Source organism: Eucyclogobius newberryi, unplaced genomic scaffold (assembly GCF_026437365.1).
Source record: "Eucyclogobius newberryi isolate DKJ021-1_F unplaced genomic scaffold, fEucNew1.0.hap1 SCAF_4, whole genome shotgun sequence".
NCBI lineage: Eukaryota > Metazoa > Chordata > Actinopteri > Gobiiformes > Gobiidae > Eucyclogobius > Eucyclogobius newberryi.
The window spans coordinates 10,349,651-10,371,145 of record NW_027316056.1 but is presented as its reverse complement, the minus strand read 5'-3'; the positions used below and the strand labels follow the sequence as shown (position 1 = coordinate 10,371,145).

Here is a 21,495-nt window from a genome sequence, read left to right as displayed (position 1 = left end):
ATCGGACAATCGCCCTAGGAGGAGTTTGTTAAAGTGTGAAGTGTAAAAATGTGGTGATTTGAGCGATTCTACGATTTTCCAATAAGGATAACATGGGATGTTTCTGTCAACGCTACGGTTACGCCGTACAAAATATGACTTTGGCTCTCATACTTTTATGATCAGGATGGCAAATTAGAATTTAGTGCAAAATGTCATGTCATTTGGAAAAACTCTATTGTTTATAGGCCACTCTGAAGGCCAAATAGTCAGAATTCTGGGAAACGTTTGCGGCTCCGTCGCACAGAGACCGTAAAAGCTATCCTTAAAATTTGGATAACTTTAGATGCACCACTTGTCTAGAGGACGTACACCGATTTTGAGGTTGGTGGGCAAAACGCACTAGGAGGAGTTCGTTGAAGTGTAAAACATAATTAAAGCCGCAAGCGGCATCCAACGGCCCTCGCGGGCCGCCGGCCTTCCGACTCTGCGCTTTCGACTTGATAAAGATGGCGCCCTTATTGTGTTGAATTAAAAAAGAACTTGACAGACGGCAACACAATTGACATGGCCAATCCAGTGCAAATGAACACAAGTGTCAGTCAAATTTGCTGCGCCGCCGCACAGAGACCGTAGCACTTGGAATAAAAATATGGATAACTTTTGATGCCGCGCTTGTGTAGATGATATTTCCCAAAGTAAAGCTTGATCGAGCTATTGCCCACGGAGGAGTTTGTTAAAGTGTGAAGCGTAAATGTGAACATTTCAAGGATTTGGCGTTTTTCCCATTTGTGACAGTATATTTGCAGCTCCACGGCACAGAGACCGTAACACTTAGAATCAAAATATGAATAACTTTTGATGCCCCGTTTGTGTAGATGATTCTCCCCAAATATGAGCTTGATCGGGCAATCGGCCTAGGAGGAGTTCATTAAAGTGTGAAGCGTAAAAATGTGGTCATTTTAGAGATTTCGCTGTTTTCCCATTTCTGATATATATTTGCGGGTCCGCCACACAGAGACCGTAGCACTTAGAATCAAAATATGGATATGTTTTGATGCCCCGCTTGTGTAGATGATTTTCTCCAAATATGAGTTTGATCGGGCAATCGCCCTAGGAGGAGTTTGTTAAAGTGTGAAGCGTAAAAATGTGGTGATTTGAGCGATTCTACGATTTTCCCATAAGGATAACATGGGATGTTTCTGTCAACGCTACGGTTACGCCGTACAAAATATGACTTTGGCTCTCATACTTTTATGATCAGGATGGCAAATTAGAATTTTGTTCAAAATATCATGTCATTTGGAAAAACTCTATTGTTTATAGGCCACTCTGAAGGCCAAATAGTCAGAATTCTGGGAAACGTTTGCGGCTCCGTCGCACAAAGACCGTAAAAGTTATCCTTAAAATTTGGATAACTTTAGATACACCACTTGTCTAGAGGACGTACACCGATTTTGAGGTTGGTGGGCAAAACGCACTAGGAGGACTTCGTTAAAGTGTAAAACATAAAAATGTGGTAATTTGAGAGATTTTGTGGTTTTCCCATAGGGATAACATGGGAGGTTTCTGTCATCGCTACGACTACGGCGTAAAAATTTTGGCATTTTTGTGATTGGCTTTTGTGATCGGGACGGCAAAATAGAATTTTGGGTAAAGTTTAGACAATTTTGGTAAAACTAATTTTTGACCTTCAATGTTAATTTAAAGGTCACTCTGTAGGGGGCGCTATCGCGGCCATTTCAATTTTGTCAGCCTAAACTGGTCCAAACTAGAAAGTTTAACAACTGATTCAAATTTGGTCCTAATCGGACTTGTTTTGATCAAATGGGAGCAATTTTTAGATCTGCAATATTCCAAATAAGTTGTCCAACTTTGCGGCTGCGCCGCACACAGACCGTTAAAGGTATCTCAAAAAATTTAATAACTTTAGATGCCCCACTTGTCCAGAGGACGTACGCCGATTTTGAAGTCGGTGGGCAAAACGCCCTAGGAGGAGTTCGTCAAAGTTTGACGTGAACAAACTGACTAACACAGCGTATTTTCATTTTCAAAGGAAGATGGCGGCCATAGGGTAAGTCTGGGGGCGTGGCCACAATGATTTTTTTTGTTCGTACTCACGAGAGAAATGCGTGTCCCGAATTTCGTAGCTTTACGCCAAAGTTGACCTCGGGGCGTCTCCCATAGGCGCAATGTATTTTGACTTTTGTCGGTGGCGCTGTCGCGCCATTTTTTAACGAAAAAAAAAATGGCCCAGAAAAAATCAAATTTTTCGCCGATTCTGAATTTTGGGCAAAGTTTGGTGAGTTTTTGAGCATGTTCAGGGGGTCAAATTAGAGATCAAAAAGCAGAAGAACAAGAAAAATTAAAGCCGCAAGCGGCATCCAACGGCCCTCGCGGGCCGCCGGCCTTCCGACTCTGCGCTTTTGACTTGATAAAGATGGCGCCCTTATTGTGTTGAATTAAAAAAGAACTTGACAGACGGAGACACATTGGACATGGCCAATCCAGTGCAAATGAACACAAGTGTCAGTCAAATGTGCTGCTCCGCCGCACAGAGACCGTAGCACTTAGAACAAAAATATGGATAGCTTTTGATGCCCCGCTTGTATAGATGATTTTCCCTAAATATGAGTTTGATCGGACAATCGCCCTAGGAGGAGTTTGTTAAAGTGTGAAGCGTAAAAATGTGGTGATTTGAGGGATTTCGCGATTTTCCCATAAGGATAACATGGGATATTTCTGTCATGGCTACGGTTACGCTGTACAAAATATGACTTTGTCTCTCATACTTGTATGATCAGGATGGCAAATTAGAATTTTGTGCAAAATATCATGTCATTTGGAAAAACTCTATTGTTTATAGGCCACTCTGAAGGCAAAATAGTCAGAATTCTGGGAAACGTTTGAGGCTCCGTCGCACAGAGACCTTAAAAGCTATCCTTAAAATTTGGATAACTTTAGATGCCCCACTTGTCTAGAGGACGTACACCGATTTTGAGGTCGGTGGGCAAAACGCACTAGGAGGAGTTCGTCAAAGTTTGAAACAGAAAAATGTGGATATTCGAGAGATTTAGCGGTTTTCCCATAGGGATAACATGGGAGATTTATGTCATCGCTACGACTACGCCGTAAAAATTAAGGCATTTGTCTGATTGGCTTTTTTGATCGGGACGCCAAAATAGAATTTTGGGTAAAGTTTAGAAAATTTTGGTAAAACAAATTTTTGACCTTCAATGTTAATTTAAAGGTCACTCTGTAGGGGGCGCTATCGCGCCCATTTCAATTTTGTCAGCCTAAACTGGTCCAAACTAGAAAGTTTAACAACTGATTCAAATTTGGTCCTAATCGGACTGGTTTTGATCAAATGGGAGCAATTTTTAGATCTGCAATATTCCAAAATAAGTTGTCCAACTTTGCGGCTGCGCCGCACACAGACCGTAAAAGGTATCTCAAAAAATTGGATAACTTTAGATGCCCCACTTGTCCAGAGAACGTACGCCGATTTTGAAGTTGGTGGGCAAAACGCCCTAGGAGGAGTTCGTCAAAGTTTGACGTGAACAAAATGGCTAACACAGCGTGTTTTCATTTTCAAAGGAAGATGGCGGCCATAGGGTAAGTCTGGGGGCGTGGCCACAATGATTTTTTTTGTTTGTCCTCACGAGAGGAATGCGTGTCCCGAATTTCGTAGCTTTACGTCAAAGTTGACCTCGGGGCGTCTCCCATAGGCGCAATGTATTTTGACTTTTGTCGGTGGCGCTGTCGCGCCATTTTTTAACGAAAAAAAAAATGGCCCAGAAAAAATTAAATTTTTCGCCGATTCTGAATTTTGGGCAAAGTTTGGTGAGTTTTTGAGCATGTTCAGGGGGTCAAATTAGAGTTCAAAGCGATGAAGAACAAGAAAAATTAAAGCCGCAAGCGGCATCCAACGGCCCTCGCGGGCCGCCGGCCTTCCGACTCTGCGCTTTTGACTTGATAAAGATGGCGCCCTTATTGTGTGTTGAATAAAAAAAGAACTTGACAGACGGCGACACATTGGACATGGCCAATCCAGTGCAAATGAACACAAGTGTCAGTCAAATTTGCTGCGCCGCCGCACAGAGACCGTAGCACTTGGAATCAAAATATGGATAACTTTTGATGCCCCGCTTGTGTAGATGATATTTCCCAAAGTAAAGCTTGATCGAGCTATTGCCCACGGAGGAGTTTGTTAAAGTGTGAAGCGTAAATGTGAACATTTCAAGGATTTGGCGTTTTTCCCATTTGTGACAGTATATTTGCAGCTCCACGGCACAGAGACCGTACCACTTAAAATCAAAATATGGATAACTTTTGATGCCCCGTTTGTGTAGATGATTTTCCCCAAATATGAGCTTGATCGGGCAATCGGCCTAGGAGGAGTTCGTTAAAGTGTGAAGCGTAAAAATGTGGTGATTTTAGAGATTTCGCTGTTTTCCCATTTCTGACATATATTTGCGGGTCCGCCACACAGAGACCGTAGCACTTAGAATCAAAATATGGGTAAGTTTTGATGGCCCGCTTGTGTAGATGATATTCTCCAAATATGAACTTGATCGGACAATCGCCCTAGGAGGAGTTTGTTAAAGTGTGAAGCGTAAAAATGTGGTGATTTGAGCGATTCTACGATTTTCCCATAAGGATAACATGGGATGTTTCTGTCAACGCTACGGTTACGCCGTACAAAATATGACTTTGGCTCTCATACTTTTATGATCAGGATGGCAAATTAGAATTTTGTTCAAAATATCATGTCATTTGGAAAAACTCTATTGTTTATAGGCCACTCTGAAGGCCAAATAGTCAGAATTCTGGGAAACGTTTGCGGCTCCGTCGCACAAAGACCGTAAAAGTTATCCTTAAAATTTGGATAACTTTAGATACACCACTTGTCTAGAGGACGTACACCGATTTTGAGGTTGGTGGGCAAAACGCACTAGGAGGACTTCGTTAAAGTGTAAAACATAAAAATGTGGTAATTTGAGAGATTTTGTGGTTTTCCCATAGGGATAACATGGGAGGTTTCTGTCATCGCTACGACTACGGCGTAAAAATTTTGGCATTTTTGTGATTGGCTTTTGTGATCGGGACGGCAAAATAGAATTTTGGGTAAAGTTTAGACAATTTTGGTAAAACTAATTTTTGACCTTCAATGTTAATTTAAAGGTCACTCCGTAGGGGGCGCTATCACTGCCATTTCAATTTTGTCAGCCTAAACTGGTCCAAACTAGAAAGTTTAACAAATGATTCAAATTTGGTCCTAATCGGACTGGTTTTGATCAAATGGGAGCAATTTTTAGACCTGCAATATTCCAAAATAAGTTGTCCAACTTTGCGGCTGCGCCGCACACAGACCGTAAAAGGTATCTCAAAAAATTGAATAACTTTAGATGCCCCACTTGTCCAGAGGACGTACGCCGATTTTGAAGTCGGTGGGCAAAAAGCCCTAGGAGGAGTTCGTCAAAGTTTGACGTGAACAAAATGGCTAACACAGCGTGTTTTCATTTTCAAAGGAAGATGGTGGCCATAGGGTAAGTCTGGGGGCGTGGCCACGATAATATTTTTTTTTTGTCCTCACAAGAGGAATGCGTGTCCCGAATTTCGTAGCTCTACGACAAAGTTGACCTCGGGGCGTCTTCCATAGGCGCAATGTATTTTGACTTTTGTCGGTGGCGCTGTCGCGCCATTTTTTAACGCAAAAAAAAATGGCCCAGAAAAAACAAAATTTTTCGCCGATTCTGAATTTTGGGCAAAGTTTGGTGAGTTTTTGAGCATGTTCAGGGGGGCAAATTAGAGATCAAAGCGCTGAAGAAGAACAAGAAAAAATATAGCCGCAAGCGGCAATGATCGGCCCTCGCCACGCCGCCGCCACACCGCCGCCACGCCGCAAGAGGAGGGGGCGCTAACGCGCCCCAATTGTCCTTTTATTACGCTAAACATAACTAAACATTTAACCTCCATATAAAATCTGTAGGGGGCGCTGTGGCGCCAAATGAATTTATTTCACTTCAAGTAGGTTTAGGGCAAAGAGTTTAACAACTGATTCTAATTTGACGCAATTCGGACTTTATCTGCGCAAACGGCAGAAATTTTAAATATGGGAGATTTCTGAAATTCTAGCTACAGTTTGCGGCTTCGCCGCACAGAGACCGTGAGAGGTATCAATGTAATTTGGATAACTTTTCATGTCCCACTCCTCAGTAGCATTTTCACCAAATTTCAGCTTTTTAGGGCCAACGCCCTTGGAGGAGTTCGTAAAAGTACGACGTTTGGAAAAACTCCGAAGTCATGTTTAGCCATTTTTGAAGCAATATGGCCGACATTTGGTTCGGGGGACGGCGTTGCCGTAATAATATTTTTTACTTTTCTTGTCACCATCTACCTCTGCGCCAAATTTCATGATTCTACGATCAGATTTTTTTTGGGTCATTTCCCATCTCTCAATGCATTTTTGGTACATTTGGTGGCGCTGACGCGCCAATTTTTTTTTATTTTAGAAAAGGGAAATAGCCAGAATGTAGAGAGGCACGATTTTTAGAGGTGTGCAAATTTTTGTGACTTTTCGTCAATGTTCACTGGGTGAAAAATAGGGGGGTTGGTCCCGAGAAGAAGAAAGAAAGAAAGAAAGAAAGAAAGAATAATATTCCGATGCGAAAACAATGTTTCCCATTTTTCAAATATCATAAACTATACATTTTCGGAAAGCGCTCGCGCTTTCCTACCTCATGGTGTGGGTCCCTGGTCACTGACGGGTACTTTCGATAATTTTGAGTGGGCTCCGCCCACTTTGTGTTTTTGGCCCTCTATACAGTAATAATGTTCAATTTTTGCATTACATGCTTATATGCACGGAACATGCAAGAGATGGGGAACGTATTCGTGAGCTACTTAGCGCAAATGAGTGCCTTATATGGGGATGACGACCGCTTCGCGGTCGTCATCCCAATGTAAAGTGCTCGTTTAGTGCGAACTTTTGCACGGGCTTCGCCCGTTTACAACGGTAATGTTCCATTTTCCTACAACTAATTAGTATGCACGGGGCGTGCATGAGTGGAGGAGTGCGTTAGTGAGTGTTTGGAAGTGGGCGAGCGCTTCGCGCTCGATTTCGTGCGCACTACGTGCGCACTTTCGCAGCCGTGCTTCGCACGGCCTTACGAGATTGATAGGCCTCTCGCCAGCTTGTGGCGCTCGGGCCTAATAATAAAAATAAAAATAATAATATTTTTAGCAAAAACAATATAGCCGTTTTTTCTATAACAACAAATTGTACATCGTTTGAAAGCTCTAAGCCTTCCCCATGCCGCCATGGGGTGGAATCATCATTACGCGCGCTTACGCGCTCGTCACTCCCTATTTCGTCAGGATGCCCCGCCCACTCCCCATAGACTTCCATTGATTTGAGCAGAAACAAGCATGGCCCATGCCTGCGGCATGGATTCTCGCGTACGGGACGATGCCAGGAGGGTTTTTGGAGGAATGCAGCGCTTCGCGCTGCTGTTGTCAACAATTTGTGAATGGGCTATGCCCATTCACAAATTGTTGACTATTTCTGTCATAGCAGGAGTAAGTATGCATGATCCATGCCTTCGGCATGGGCTAGTTCACTGTACTTGCCAGGGGCGACGGGGCACCAAACATGCGGGCTGCGCCCGCATGTTTGGTCAGACAGTTGCAACGCTGCCTTCGGCAGCGTTGCGGGAGCAATAGGCCCTCCGCCCTGCTGGGGCTCGGGCCTAAAAACACTCCGGGAACATATATGAAGCACAAATAGCAATGTAAGAAGGTTAAAAGCTCTGAAAAGTCGATTTTGCATGTTATGGGACCTTTAAGATATGAGAGGAGTTTTGTTAATAAGAGTTTTTTGTTTTGTTCATAAGAGTTCTTCTATTAAGAGTGTGTTTTTGAAACTTCCTATTATCGGTCCTTTTCCTCTGTATCTACTGCGTTGTAACAACTAAATTTCCCCATGTGTGGACATTAAAGGATTATCTTATCTTATCTTATCTTAAGTTGTTCACTTGTTCGACTATAGACGTTTTGGGTGCAGTTACAGTTATCCGCCAGCAGGTGGCAATATACGCTCTATTGTTTTTCTTCGGTTGCTCTAGTCAGTAAAATGCAGAAATGGAAAGAAACGTATCAGGTAAAGACCATAATACATCCATGGTAAAGACATGGGTCAAGAACACGTTGGGATTCTGGTCTGTTCTTATTAAGAAAATATATGTTAAAACTTTAGCTCACGGGTTAACAGATGTAATTCATCCCGGCAGTAACAGTTTTCTGCAGAGATCTTCTCTGGTGAGTCATTTTGGGTGTTTTGAGTTGAGCTAATCTTGCTAGCTAACTGTAGCTTCCATGCTAATTCACTGAAAGGAATGGAAAAAACCGATCGGAGATGACTGTATTTTGGAACAATGTACCAGAATGTGGTTTGTGTGTGTATAACTGTGGTCTGCTGTTAAATTTAGCATTTGGCCAATGCTTTTTACTTGCTTTAAGACTGTTATTGAGAGATTAATACAAGCTTGTAAATGTGAATGTAAATAAGATATGAGACAGCCCTGCATATGGATTGTGACAGTAACGTATAATTCATAATATGCAGGTTGTTTTTTTACGAGGACCACATCACCTGCCGCTGCTTTTCCTCGACACTGAGGCCGAGGACAACCCTACGATCCAGAACACTTGGGCTCCTCATTGCAACGAGGCCCTTTTGGATTAATGATCACGAACTATACCACATAGTAAAACTTGACTGAACAAAAATAAACTGTGAAAAGGATGACACTACCCGTTTTAAAAAAGTGGACACTTTGTTATAAAAAGTTATACATGTGGAATGTTTTAATTTCATTATTTTTTGATTAAACAATCCTGTTTTGGTCAAATCAAAAGTTGTTTGTGCTTACTATTCTCCATTTGCAGGCTGAGAAATAGATTTTCAAAGTTAGGGACCAGGGGGGCCCCCTTCCTAAAAAAGTTAGGGGCCCCCCAGCAATTTCAGAGGCCCACAAGCGCACGCGGCATCATAATAACAAGATACATTTAAATAACGAATAACGAGGTTTAAATAACGAATAACGAGGTTTAAAACAAAGTTCTTTTATTTGATATGAAGGAAGAGCATAAATACTGAATTTCTCAGTCCGCTATACAGTCTTCACTTTTGCCGCAAAATTAGACATTTCCGAGGAGACGCGAACGCAGCGGCCAATCAGATGCCCGCTTTCACGGACCCCGCTCGGCCAATGAGAAGCGAGAAGACTGCGAAGTTGGCATGTCTGTCAAAACGGCCGCCGGAGATTTGACAGCTTACGGGCCCCGGGCCCCCGTCTATTTTGCGGCCTGATTTAATCATCTAGAAAAGTTAATAAAGTTGTAATTATTGCCATTGGTTACAACCAAGTGTTACATATAGATCAGCCTTTTGTATAAAACCTGATCGATTAAACAGTTTTAAACTGAATTAAGTTGTTTGAAGCCACAATTCACAGTCTCACGATTGGGAATTCTAAATTACAATTACAAGCTAGAAAGTGCATGTTTAAAAATCTACAACAAAAAACTACACAAATCCATAGAACAATGAGTGACTTTCCACTGTCTGCAATTTATGAGTTCATGAGTTCCAGCAGCTTCCAGCATCACGTAATTACCACAAGAGGAACAACACTGACACAAGAGCTACTGGATTCTTCTTCACAGATAAACAGAACCACACTGACAGAAGTGGCAGGAAACTCTCTGTCATGATTTTCAATTTGAGGCTTCATTTTCTCACAAAAATAAATTGCTTTCAATATCAATTTCACAAACAAACACACAAACAATTTTGGACAGAGACATTTCACGTTGCCAGTTAGAAAAGTGAAATGTTTTCCTCCAAAGTCTGAACTCTGCTCCAAACCACATGATTTCACTGACACATCACGACTCAAAAGACCCGATCAGTCCCTGTTTGAAGCAGTTGGATCACGATTTGATCCAGATTCACTGCACATTCCCTAATTAAACAAATTAAGTTTATTTACAAGTCAAGTGCATTTCAGGAAAACACAATATAAAACACATTTTACACAAGTTGTATAAACGAGTTGTATTTTGATCGATTTATACTTGTTTGAGTTGGTCTTGTATTGTCCTGCATTTGGGGCTCCACTGCTTAGGTAACTGTTTTCACCTACCCCCTATCCCACTTCTCGTTCTATCTCAGTTCATCTACAATCTGGTCTTCTACTGTTTAAACCTCCTTGTGTGGAATCATAGTCAGGTGAATAATACCTGCAGAATGTGTTGTAATCGTCTGGTCCTGGAACTCATGGTACGTTAACTTCACCTCAGACAAACAATGACTCTAGAACTCGTTAGGAAAACCGTTAGAACAGGTTTTTCCTGAACAAGTCGGTTGAGTCTGACTTATTCCTTCTCTCAAACTCTGGTCGTTCATACACACAAACACTCCCTCTCCATTTCTTGGGCTTGGGACGGTCACAGAAATGACACTAGTCTGACCCTCTGTGGCTGGATTAAACGTGTTCATGTGCCAGGTAGAATGCAAGAGGAGGAAAATGAGGGAAAGGCAGAGCAGAAGAAACCTGGAGACTGGACCATGTGGAGTAAAGGTTTCAGACAGTGTCTGATGTAAAGCGCTGCAGAAGATTCTGGAAACTGGGAAACGCCCACATGCAGTTTTCCTGGTTTAAAGTCACATGAATTCCTGTCCACAGTTTGAGTAAATGGCCAGTAGTCAGATCCGGGCGGTCAGGGCTTCTCATTGGAACTGATGGGACGCTGCACTGTAGAGACAAAACAAGAAGGATAATTAGGTTTTATGAACAATACTTTTGTTTGTTTACAATACAATATCTGCCAGTGCTGGTCCAGTGCAGAGTTAGACTGAAAACATGTCAGAATGTTTGGACTTGATTTAGTTTGGAAGTTTTACAGTGATAAATGTATGACTTATTGGAAACATAAACAGCAACAAAGAAGATATGTGACCACAAATTCTCTACAGGTTGGACCTGAACTGAAATGCAGTTAAGAGAAATATATTCAACTTTTTAGCAAATTTTGTGGTTTATAATTTGACTTCCTGGTTGTAATTGATGACATCACACTGGGAAAGTACATACCAAGACTAAACTAATGTACTGCCTTCTGTCATTATTTACAATGATGTTTAATTGATATGAATTTATTTTAAAATTAAATTATGCATAAACTCTGGATGGAATGAGTGTCCTTAGTTTTTTCTACAGATGTTTAAACTTTTTGATGGGTGTAAAACCAACCTTAAAAACCTTTACAACAAGTTTAAATACACCAAATAAAGTTTTTAGTCTGTTTTGTTCTGTTATAAATATGTTGTGTTCTTTTTTGTAGGACTCAGAATGAAACTGAAACGTTGCAGCAGGAAGCCAGCCCAAGTGGATAACCACGGCTGAATAATGTATTTGCATTGATCTATTGATGTACGTGACAGAGCGCTATCAAGGCAGTTCCTGTTTTGCACAGCTCTGAGCAGAGGCGGTTGAGACAATGTGGCTTTTCAAGAGCGTCCAGGGGGAGGGCAACTGAATTCACTGCTTTAGTCTCGATTTATAGGCACCAATTCGAGGAATTTTGGTCATTCTTATGTAGAAGGATTAGTTTTTTAATTGCTATGGCCACGGTTCCAATTTAGCAGAAGTGAGTGTGACTAAAATGTAAATGATCATGATCATAGTTAAATTTACACAGCACTTGAACTTGAAACTGAATAATAATTAAAGGTGCACTATGTAACCTTTCTGTTCCAGCTCCAGCCACCTTCCTGTCTACTTGGAGAGGTTATTGCTTTGCTTAGAATGTTGCAGAGTATAGCATTAAATGTGTCTATTTTATACCATTTATTTAATCACAGGTGTTATTACAGATAGTTACAGCAAGAGATTAGATTAGAGTCAAACAAACAAACGAACAAACAAACAAACAAACAAACAAACAAACAAACAAACCACAATCAGAATATTTTAGAGCCAATGATTTATGTTCTAAATGCCCATTTGATTCAGCTCCTTATCACATTATTGGATTGGTTGGGGTGAATTGGAATAATGTAGATTTGAACATTATCGGCCTCTGAAATCCTCCTCGTGTTTTAGCTGGAGACAAAACAAATGGCTCACATTACTGAAATGACCCAGAATCCTGTGAGATCACTGACTCATGTGACTTCTCACAGATATACAACAGATGATACTGCAAAAACAGATGTAGTTATGAAGCTGAACAGTGCGATGCAGTTTTAGAATCCTAAAGTTACAGATGTGATGTCATTTACCAATGGATCCAATGGAATTCAAAACTCTTTCACAATTTGGACATTTTAGCAGATTTGATCCTGCAAAGGTTTAAATGCACGATAATTAGACGAGGCCTAAACCAGGATTAGATCAAGGCTGAACCAAATCTACATCAGGACTAAACTGAGCTCAAACCAGGACCAGACCAGGACCAGAGTGATGCACCCTAAGCTTTGGTGGGTGGGCTTGTGTTTTTGCTTTTGTGGCTAACAAGATTAGCATCTGTCTGCCATATGAGGCTCTGCAGACTGTAAACACAAGGTTTAACCTGCTGAATATAAGCTGCCCTCAGGTGAAAACCACTGATGCCACATTCTAGAGAAAACTGCAGGAGGTTTTACGCTTTAACCAATTCTACAACTACCAAGTGTGTGCGGTGATCTGAAAGTAGGTTTAAACCAAACAACATTCAAACTACAGATGCATTCAAAGTTGTCTTGATTTGATTTTGTCCTGATGTCGACTCATTTAGTCAAGTTCTAGTCCAAGTCCGAGGTGTTTCACAAGTGTCAAGTAAGTCTAAGTCTTTGGCCTCAAGTCCAAGTCCAAGTCCAAGTCTTTACATTTCAAGTCAAATGGCTCATATTTTAGCAATTTATATTTTTTTGTGATTAGTTCAATCAATCAATCAAGTCTCAAGTCATCAAAAGTCTGAGCCACGACTTGCAAGTCCACACCTCTGATTAGTGTCATGAATGAGCCTGAATAAATGACAGAAATGTCACATCAGAAGCGTGAGCTGCAAAGAATCATTGGCCTTTAAAGTCTGCAGTTGAACCAACCTGATTTCTCATGCAGTGTGTAATTTGAGCGTATTGGACTGAGTCTGTGAAAATAAAAAGGTGGTTAGTACATTAGTAGGTGAGTGTTAATAACAGAGGAAATATGTTATAAATGTTGTGTAAGTAAATGTTATTAATGCAGAAAAATTCACCAACACAAGAACCCAATGGACAGAAACAGAACTGATTTCCAGTTTGGTCACAAAAATGATATTCTAAGTCTTGTATTCATTTCTATAGTTTTTTGAATAGGAAGCACGACAACACTGAGCAAGAACTTCATGGAAATTAGTCAGATATTTAGGAAATACCACACATTTTAGGTTTACTAGTGATAAAAACATCCACAGAGATGAAAACATTAAAGGAATTATAGAGGATTTTTTGGCACCAAATCTGAGTCTTATTTCCTCGTGGCGTGGACTTTCGATTAGTCCTGCCACGTATCAATCATAAAACGCACCTACCGCTCACCTGCAGCCGCGTGTGGCTCGTCCCCAGGAGAGCAGCACGTTTCCCTGTGTCTAAGCGCATGGATCTATCATAATATAGTTCCCTCAGTGTACAGGACAAAATTAAGACCGATAAATACAGTTTGAGCTGTCTCAGAAGAAACGGAAATCTACGGAGACGAGAGATGCGATGCGATCCGCCGCGCTAATAAACAAACGCATGTGCAGCAACAAGGTTTTTGTGTGCGTCTGCACGGGGAGTGCGCATGCGCATTCCACTTAAGTTCTCAAATCGACGAAAAATCCTCCATTATTCCTTTAAGTTAGCACTGCTTCCTGTCACGCTTTTGTCCAGCAACAAAAACCTCAGCAGCCTCAGTGTTTCATGTGAAATGCAGTCGGCCTAAATGTGGTTTCACAGGATCTGAAATGAGCGCTCTCACACGCTCTCTTCACTTTAGCTTTTCAAATGTCTAAAGGTATAAATACTTGCCTTCTGTTTGAAGTGGTGTAGATTCCTTTTTAGAGCACTTCTTGATCACATAGAGCACGAAGGCCATGATGATGATGATGAGTACAGTCAAGACAATGGGAATTACAATATAGACAGCTAACAAAAAAAGACAAGACAAAAGATAGAGGCATTATTATTTATAGGTTAATTGTTGTTTGTTGTTTATCGTTTGAATTTGAATTCTTACCTTTTGACCCTGATGATGTATCTGACAGTGTCTCCTTGTGTTCACAGACTGTAGTTATATTGACTATAACAGCCTTGTTGTCCGCTGGGTTTTGAGCCACACATCTGTACTGGGAGGTGTAATCCTGCAGTTGGACAGTGAGGAGCAGCACTGCAGATGTGCTGCTGTCCACAGGCTGTTCTCCTCTGAACCAGCTCAGTGTGGTCTGCTCCGTGTGCTTCACTGAACACTGAACAGTGCAGCTGTCAGCGCTCACGTTCACACTGGACACGACTAGAGCTGACACGGCCTCTGGAAATGAAAAAGAATCAATCAGTACAAGATGCAATTGAAAGAGTTCATTTAGAGATGGAAGTACATGTGATATACAGCGATCTGCAGTTTAGAACCTGCTGCATTGAAATGAGACTTTCTTGGTCAATCAGCTGATAAGTGACACATCACAGTAGCTTCTGAGGAAGATTCTCACCGAAACATGTTAAAGCAAAAAAACAACGTATTGATCCTTCTAAACCAAACAAACAAAAGACTAATTAAAAGAAGACATGATGAATTTCGTTAATGGATTACGAGGAAGATACAGACAACAATGTGTTGTACTGCCATTTGGAGAAGTTCAAAAAACACCAATGATTTAACTTGAAGAATGATATATATAGAATAAGGATATTACACCAAAGAGCCGAAGCATAAAGAACCCATTTTTTGCAATAACACCAGACGGGTACTGAATGAGGATTTCCTCTTTGCTACAGAATTTGCACACAATAAAATACAGGATCAGGGGGAAAACGTAGAGTTACACATCACAGGAATACTAAAAAACACACAGATATCATGCAGCAACGTTACAAAAGTAGAAAGAAAAGACATTGACACGCTCAGCAAACAAGATAAACAAGAAACAAAAAACTCAAAACTACATTTTATAGAAAACCAACACACACAGATCAAAACCTGCTTTGGACTTCAGAACTATCCACTTCACACAAAGTCTCCGTAATCAGAACATATTTCCAACTCACAAGCCTCATCCCAGAGGAGAAGGACCGGCAGAGGGAGAAGCTTTCATGCTCCCACATAGTGACAGGGGGCGTGGCCAGTCTGGGAGAGCAGCTGATAAGTGACATGTAACAACAGTCGGATGATGCTTCTGAGGATCGTGACAGATGGTCACCAAACATTTCAAGATAAAGAACAACTCCAACAGCTTAATTTGGCTTTACAAATGAAACAAACAAAATAAGGGTCAAATCATTGGCATCAAGAAAAGATCTAAAGAGAAGCAGAAACTAATGTACTCCAGATGTGAACCCAGTGAGAGTGTTTGGGACGAGCTGGAGGAGGCTTTGTGCAGCGGTCACTCTCTCACATCATCAATACAAGATCAACTGGATGGAAATAAATCATCATCATTACAGAAGCGTATTGAGACTACGCCACAGAGAATGTGTCTGTAAGAACAGATAAAGGCCTTTAGCCCGTGACCCTCTGGTTCTGTGGCGACTTTTTTTTGGACTAAACACTGACTTTCACAGACAGTGAATGTTAGAGTTTTACTTTGAGACAAAAACACATACTTTTATAACACATAGGTTTCCTCCTGTCACATATTTACATATTATGTAAATGTCTTAACATGCTGCCAGTGATTATCCATCTGTAACTCGCTCTTCATTGTCTTTTTTGTGTGCAAGATTCAGATAATTCCCTAATTCCCACATGAATGGAAGAAGGAGTGAAGATCTGCACTTTTAAGGAAACCGGAAATAGTGAAAAGAGCCGATTTACACTTTCAACCTTTCTAATGTCAAGGCTGTGTTTTAGTAAATAACCACCAGAGGGCGCTCAAAGTCATGTTAGACAATTGTCCAAAACAACTGTGGAAGACAAATCATATTTGGACAAACTGTTGGGTTAAAAAACACAGAGGACGGACAAAAGCCTCTAAGTGTATCTGTGTGCGTCTAGAATGTAGAGCATTAATGAGCCTTAAGGTCATTTGGGTTTATCTGACCAGCCAAGAACACATGCTTCTCCAATACCAAAGATGTGAGTCTGGACAAGAGGTTTTATCTCCCAGATCTCAGATGGAAGTGATTTACAGGTGGATTAGACAATGAAATAATCAAACGTGATAGAGTTCTGTCTGAGTTCTGCCTGAGACGCAGAGGAGAAGGTCATGACCAGACTGAGCCGTCCTTTGTATTAGACGTAAAGAGAACCAGTCTGGATCCAGGCTACATTTGGACTTGTGTTGTTTACAACTGAATTAAGACAGAATTTGTCTGTCTCTATTTGTCATCTCTGTCTCTCTACACCTTTTTACATGTGCAAATCCTGGATCCTGTGAATATGTGAAATATCAATATCACTCAGTAAAACCTCTGTAAATATTTGAAGTTACAGTGAATATACGTGAATTAGACTTGGCTCTCAAATTATACAAACAATAAAGCAAAAGCAGCTCATTCTTCTTTCCAGTTCAAAGCGTTTCAGACTCAGGTACAAGTCTGAACAGGCCGTGTATGAGAGTGAGCAGTTCAGCAGCAGGATTCATGCACATGCACCTGTGTACTTCATGTTTTTATGAAATACATTTATCAAGTGAATTATTGATTTGATTTAAAGACATCATAAAGTAAAAAGACAAACAGTCCTATTCTTTTTAAATAACCGAGAAAATATAAGTCATGGATTGTATTCATTGGATTTTTGGAGATATAAATGCAAAATTAAATAGTCTAAATCAGAGTAATTCCTCATTCTTCCAGGAGTGTTTCATTGTAGTAACACATTCAGTTGTAGTCATCTTGTCCTTAGGGTGAACCAGTTTGTCTAAAAGTCTTGCCCGGTTTAAACTAAACATAAATTGTGTGCATGAGATGACTCACTCTGAGGACAAACCCATGCAGAAAAATGTTTTAAATCAAAAAATAAATTATATCATTCTATCCAACAGTGAGGAAAGTTGTAAAGAGCATTACAGGTGAGACTGAACAGCCTCTGCACAAGAGGATTTATCAACACAGAAGACACTGGAGTTCAGGACCACAGAGCGCCGTGCATCTTCATCTTAAAGCCACAAACCACTCTATGGAAGACAGTGAGCTGAAGATTCTGAGCAGGAGAAGAGATGGATTGAAAGAGGAGTTAAAGAGTAACCTGGCTCCACCAGGTGAATTCTCATGATATTTGTTTCCCAAACTCGTACTTTGGCTTATTTTAGCAGATTTACCAGACTATTTAGGGTTTTTTTTATGTGCAGGTAGAAGCACTTTGTATTTAAAGACTTGGATTCAACAACAGTTGGATTTCTGGACTTGTTGTTGTTGTGTTACTTTTAATGGCGGTTGGCAGCGACTGAAAAGGTGCATCAATCGCCTCCTACTGTAGTTGTACTTCTTTAAAGTATGTGTTTACACTATACCATACATACAATTAAATAAATAATTATAGAAAAGGAGAAGGAGAAAGAGAGAGAGAGCTTTGACCAATCAGATTCAAATATTTGTCATAATGTTAAGTCTTTTCCTGACTTCTTTCAGTGAGAGTCTGTGCAGACTGATATTGTGCAGAACTCAATTCAGAAAGATTATACACAATCCAGCAGAGCCAGGTTAGTTAATGTTTTGTCTTATTTAAACAGAAATGGAGGTTTATGGTTCAGTTTACACATAATACAACAGCATGTGAAGCCATGTGGCAGCATCAGCTCTGGTCATTCAGATGATCATCAGGTACTTATCAGTGATGAGGGAACTGCAGCCAACTCTATTACAATTTTTTTTAAATAAAAAAGGTTTACTCACCATAAAGTTTGAGTTCATATATATTTTTAAACACATTTCCTTTTTTAGAATTGATGTCGTAAACTCCAGAGTCACTTTGTTGTAGATGTGACAGAGTGAAGAGTCCAGTGCTGCTGCTCCAGTGAAGTCTGTTTGTGTAAATGTCATCTTCAATCACAAATACTCCATCAGAAACAGAAGCAATATATTTTGGTCCGAATAATATAAATCCTCTCTCTTTCACAGAGTCGGGGAATGTGATGGATGATCCCACAACAGCTTTTAGAGGAACCTTCACGTCTGCATCACATGTGAACACTGTGAAAACATGAACACGACACAGTTAGATCAAGCTTCATTCACAAACTCAGAACAACAAACTACAAACTATGACTCTTCTGTTCTAGAACCAGTTTTAATAAGTGATAGTGATAGTGTTTATTTAAGCCTATTTACAGATCAATATCTTCATCCAAAGTCACTGATCACATATTCTTTGCACAATGTGAAAAGTGAAGCCTACACTAAAGCTGAATGTGAAGATAGAGAGAGGTTTAGACAAACAAATACTATGAATCCTAAAGGAAACTACAGCACAGTCTGTTGCCCACATTCATTCACACTTTACATAAAAGAAACAGAATAATGAAGTAGCCCACATGGCACAATACTAAATACACACAAATAAAGGGCTTCTGAGTTCATAAGATGTTAGGAGTCAAATGCAGCCTATGATTTCCACCTCCTTCATGATCTTTTGTCCTTGTTAGTCTTTAGTCCTAATGCTTTAGAGTGCAAAAGTGTAGAGCACAAACACAGGCCAGTGAGGTCATTATCAGAGAGAAAAGTGCATGTTGTTTTCTACATCAACATCTAGACTCTTAACAACATAAAACTAAACTTAGGCACAAATATAGACGTGATTTCTAGGCAAATCAAACTATAAACCTCTATGATGTGGGGTACGTCATTATAGAGATGAACTAGACTATTTATGAAGTTATAAAACGCCTAAAGTCTGTGCACTGAGGAGCACATAAACAAGGCAACTTTTCCAAACCCGACCAAACGAGGAAGTGAACGGGAATAACTCACCAAAAGTGGATAAAAGAAACGATGTCCACAATAATAAATCCATGTTTAGTGGGAGAATGACTCGTGCTCTTCATGGCTTTGACTCAGATGCGCTTTACATAAGCCCCGCCCCCGCATTGACTTTCACGGTGTGTTATGGATCATATAACATATAAAACACGTTTGAAAGAGCCTGTTATATTACGATGGCAATTTATAATTTGTGACATGTATTTATTCCCCGTTATATGATATTTCTCCGACACGAGGCACTTTATGCATGATTTATTCTTCTGTCCCGGGCCCGTGGAAAAGGAAACTTTAATATGAAGAGAGAAGCACGTTCCGGGTCCATCACAGTCTGAAATGTCTGTGCACATTTTATACATGACTCATCGTTGACTTCTCCCTTTTCTTCTTCCTCCTGACATTCTTCTCTCAAACAGGGCGAGGAGGCGGAAGAAGCAGAAGGACTGAGATCATTGTGATCCTCCCACAGCCTCTTAGTGGAAACACAGGCAAATTAACTGTCAGAACAACTAGAGTGTGTAGAATGTGTGTAGTGTAGTAACATGTTTTTATACTGTACTTTCTTTTTTAACTGATGAGAAACGGAATTTCATTGATTTGTGCCTGAGCTCACGTTGAAATGACAATATAATGCACTTATTTATTCATTCATTTATTCATGTTTTCTAAAGCCAACAGGTTAGTTCCATTTCTCACATTCAAAAGATGTAATAGAGTTTTAAAAGTCTTACTACGGCAACAATCCTAACTCATTCTGAACCACATGGATATTCCCTGCCATAAGACCTCACACTTTCAACATGCGTTATCTACATTAAAGGGGAAATATTACACAAAATCACCTTTCATGAGCTTTTGACCTTGTCACATTATTTGATCATCATTTGTTCACTCAAAATTGTCTTTTGATTGATTCCTACATGTTTGAGTAATCCTGTACTGTCCTGAGTAACTCTCAGAGTTCCTGTTATATGCATCATTTTGAGGACATTATCTCATTAAAGATTATCTTTTATTTCATTTTTTTTTTTTTTCATTGTTACTTGCTATGGCAATGGTCCCAATTTCCTTTTTAAATGTAATGTTTAAATGTAATGTTTAAATGTAATGTTTAAATGTAATGTTTATGTTTAAATGTAATGTTTAAAGGCGTTTTTAAAGTAAAACAAAAACTAATAAACACAGACCACGTCAGAACAGCAGCGTCTCATTCAAGGTTTGTCAAATTTGGCCATTTTCAAATTAAGTCCAAATGGCAGAACTGTCCTTATTTTAATCATTATTTTCTTTTTTTTAATCTTTTCTCGTGTTAAATTGATTTCATTACTGACCTTAAGCTTTGTGAGTATGATTTAAAAATGACAAACATTATGAATCATGTGATAGTTTTGGGCCAATCCTCGACCTCCTGCTGAGCAGCCAGGGTTTAGTTCAGTTTGATCAAGTAGAACAAGCTTTACTCACTGATGACAAGTCTGGACACGAACACAAGTCAGATATGAGAAACAGGAACTCGACGATGAACTATGAGTTAATCATTATAAGAAAAGTACACAAAAACGTCAGATCATCAGATAAATGCATCAAGGATCCCATTGTTACTTCTCATTCTTCTATTGACATTAAATCTGTTGTTGTCATTTTTGTCCTTTCGTGACACATGAGAAAGACTCTTATTGTGAAATGTATCTGTGTAAAACGTATGTAATTCACTCTAATGATCATTAAAGGTGAGACTTTTCTGGTGGAGGCTCTGGCTAATGTTATTACTATTGTGTCAAACTGATCTGAATTATAACTTGACAATTAATAATATCTTGTAACACTTTTATTTTTGTAAATTGTTTAAACTGTCAGATAGATAGATAGTATAGATACTCTTTACATTATTATATATTGTTGTATGTTGCACCGCCGAAGCAAGTTCCTATAGTTTGTGAATTTTGTTCCCTCATGGCAATAAAAACCTTTTCTGATTCTGTTTTATAACTCAGCACTACTTTCTGTAATTTTAATATTTAATTTAAAAAAAAATCTTCACAAACTGCCACTTCACTGATGTAAAACTATGATAAAAATGTACCACAAGAAATATACCACAAAGCAAAAGTAATATACTCGGCTGTCGTCCAATCACAGCCTTTGGTTCTCCATCAATCACATGTCTTGACGTTCACATTGAGCCTTCCAGGAGTGATGTGTTTGGGATAAGGCGCTGGTACAGCTGGCAGCCCGGTGTAAACGCTCTCTCTTCTTTCTCACACTTATTGTGCTTTATTTCCTATATTTTGTAAATATAATTAGTATATTTTAAC

At 39.9% G+C, this 21,495-nt stretch overlaps 1 long non-coding RNA gene across 1 annotated transcript; it reads right to left on the bottom strand.

The window, feature by feature from the left end:
• Window positions 1-14,317: 14,317 nt before the first annotated feature.
• On the bottom strand, window positions 14,318-18,382 carry LOC140377595 (uncharacterized). The gene is made up of 2 exons (XR_011930110.1): window positions 18,098-18,382; window positions 14,318-14,576 (listed from the first exon to the last, which is right to left on the bottom strand). It is a non-coding gene; the product is annotated as an uncharacterized lncRNA (long non-coding RNA).
• Window positions 18,383-21,495: the final 3,113 nt, after the last annotated feature.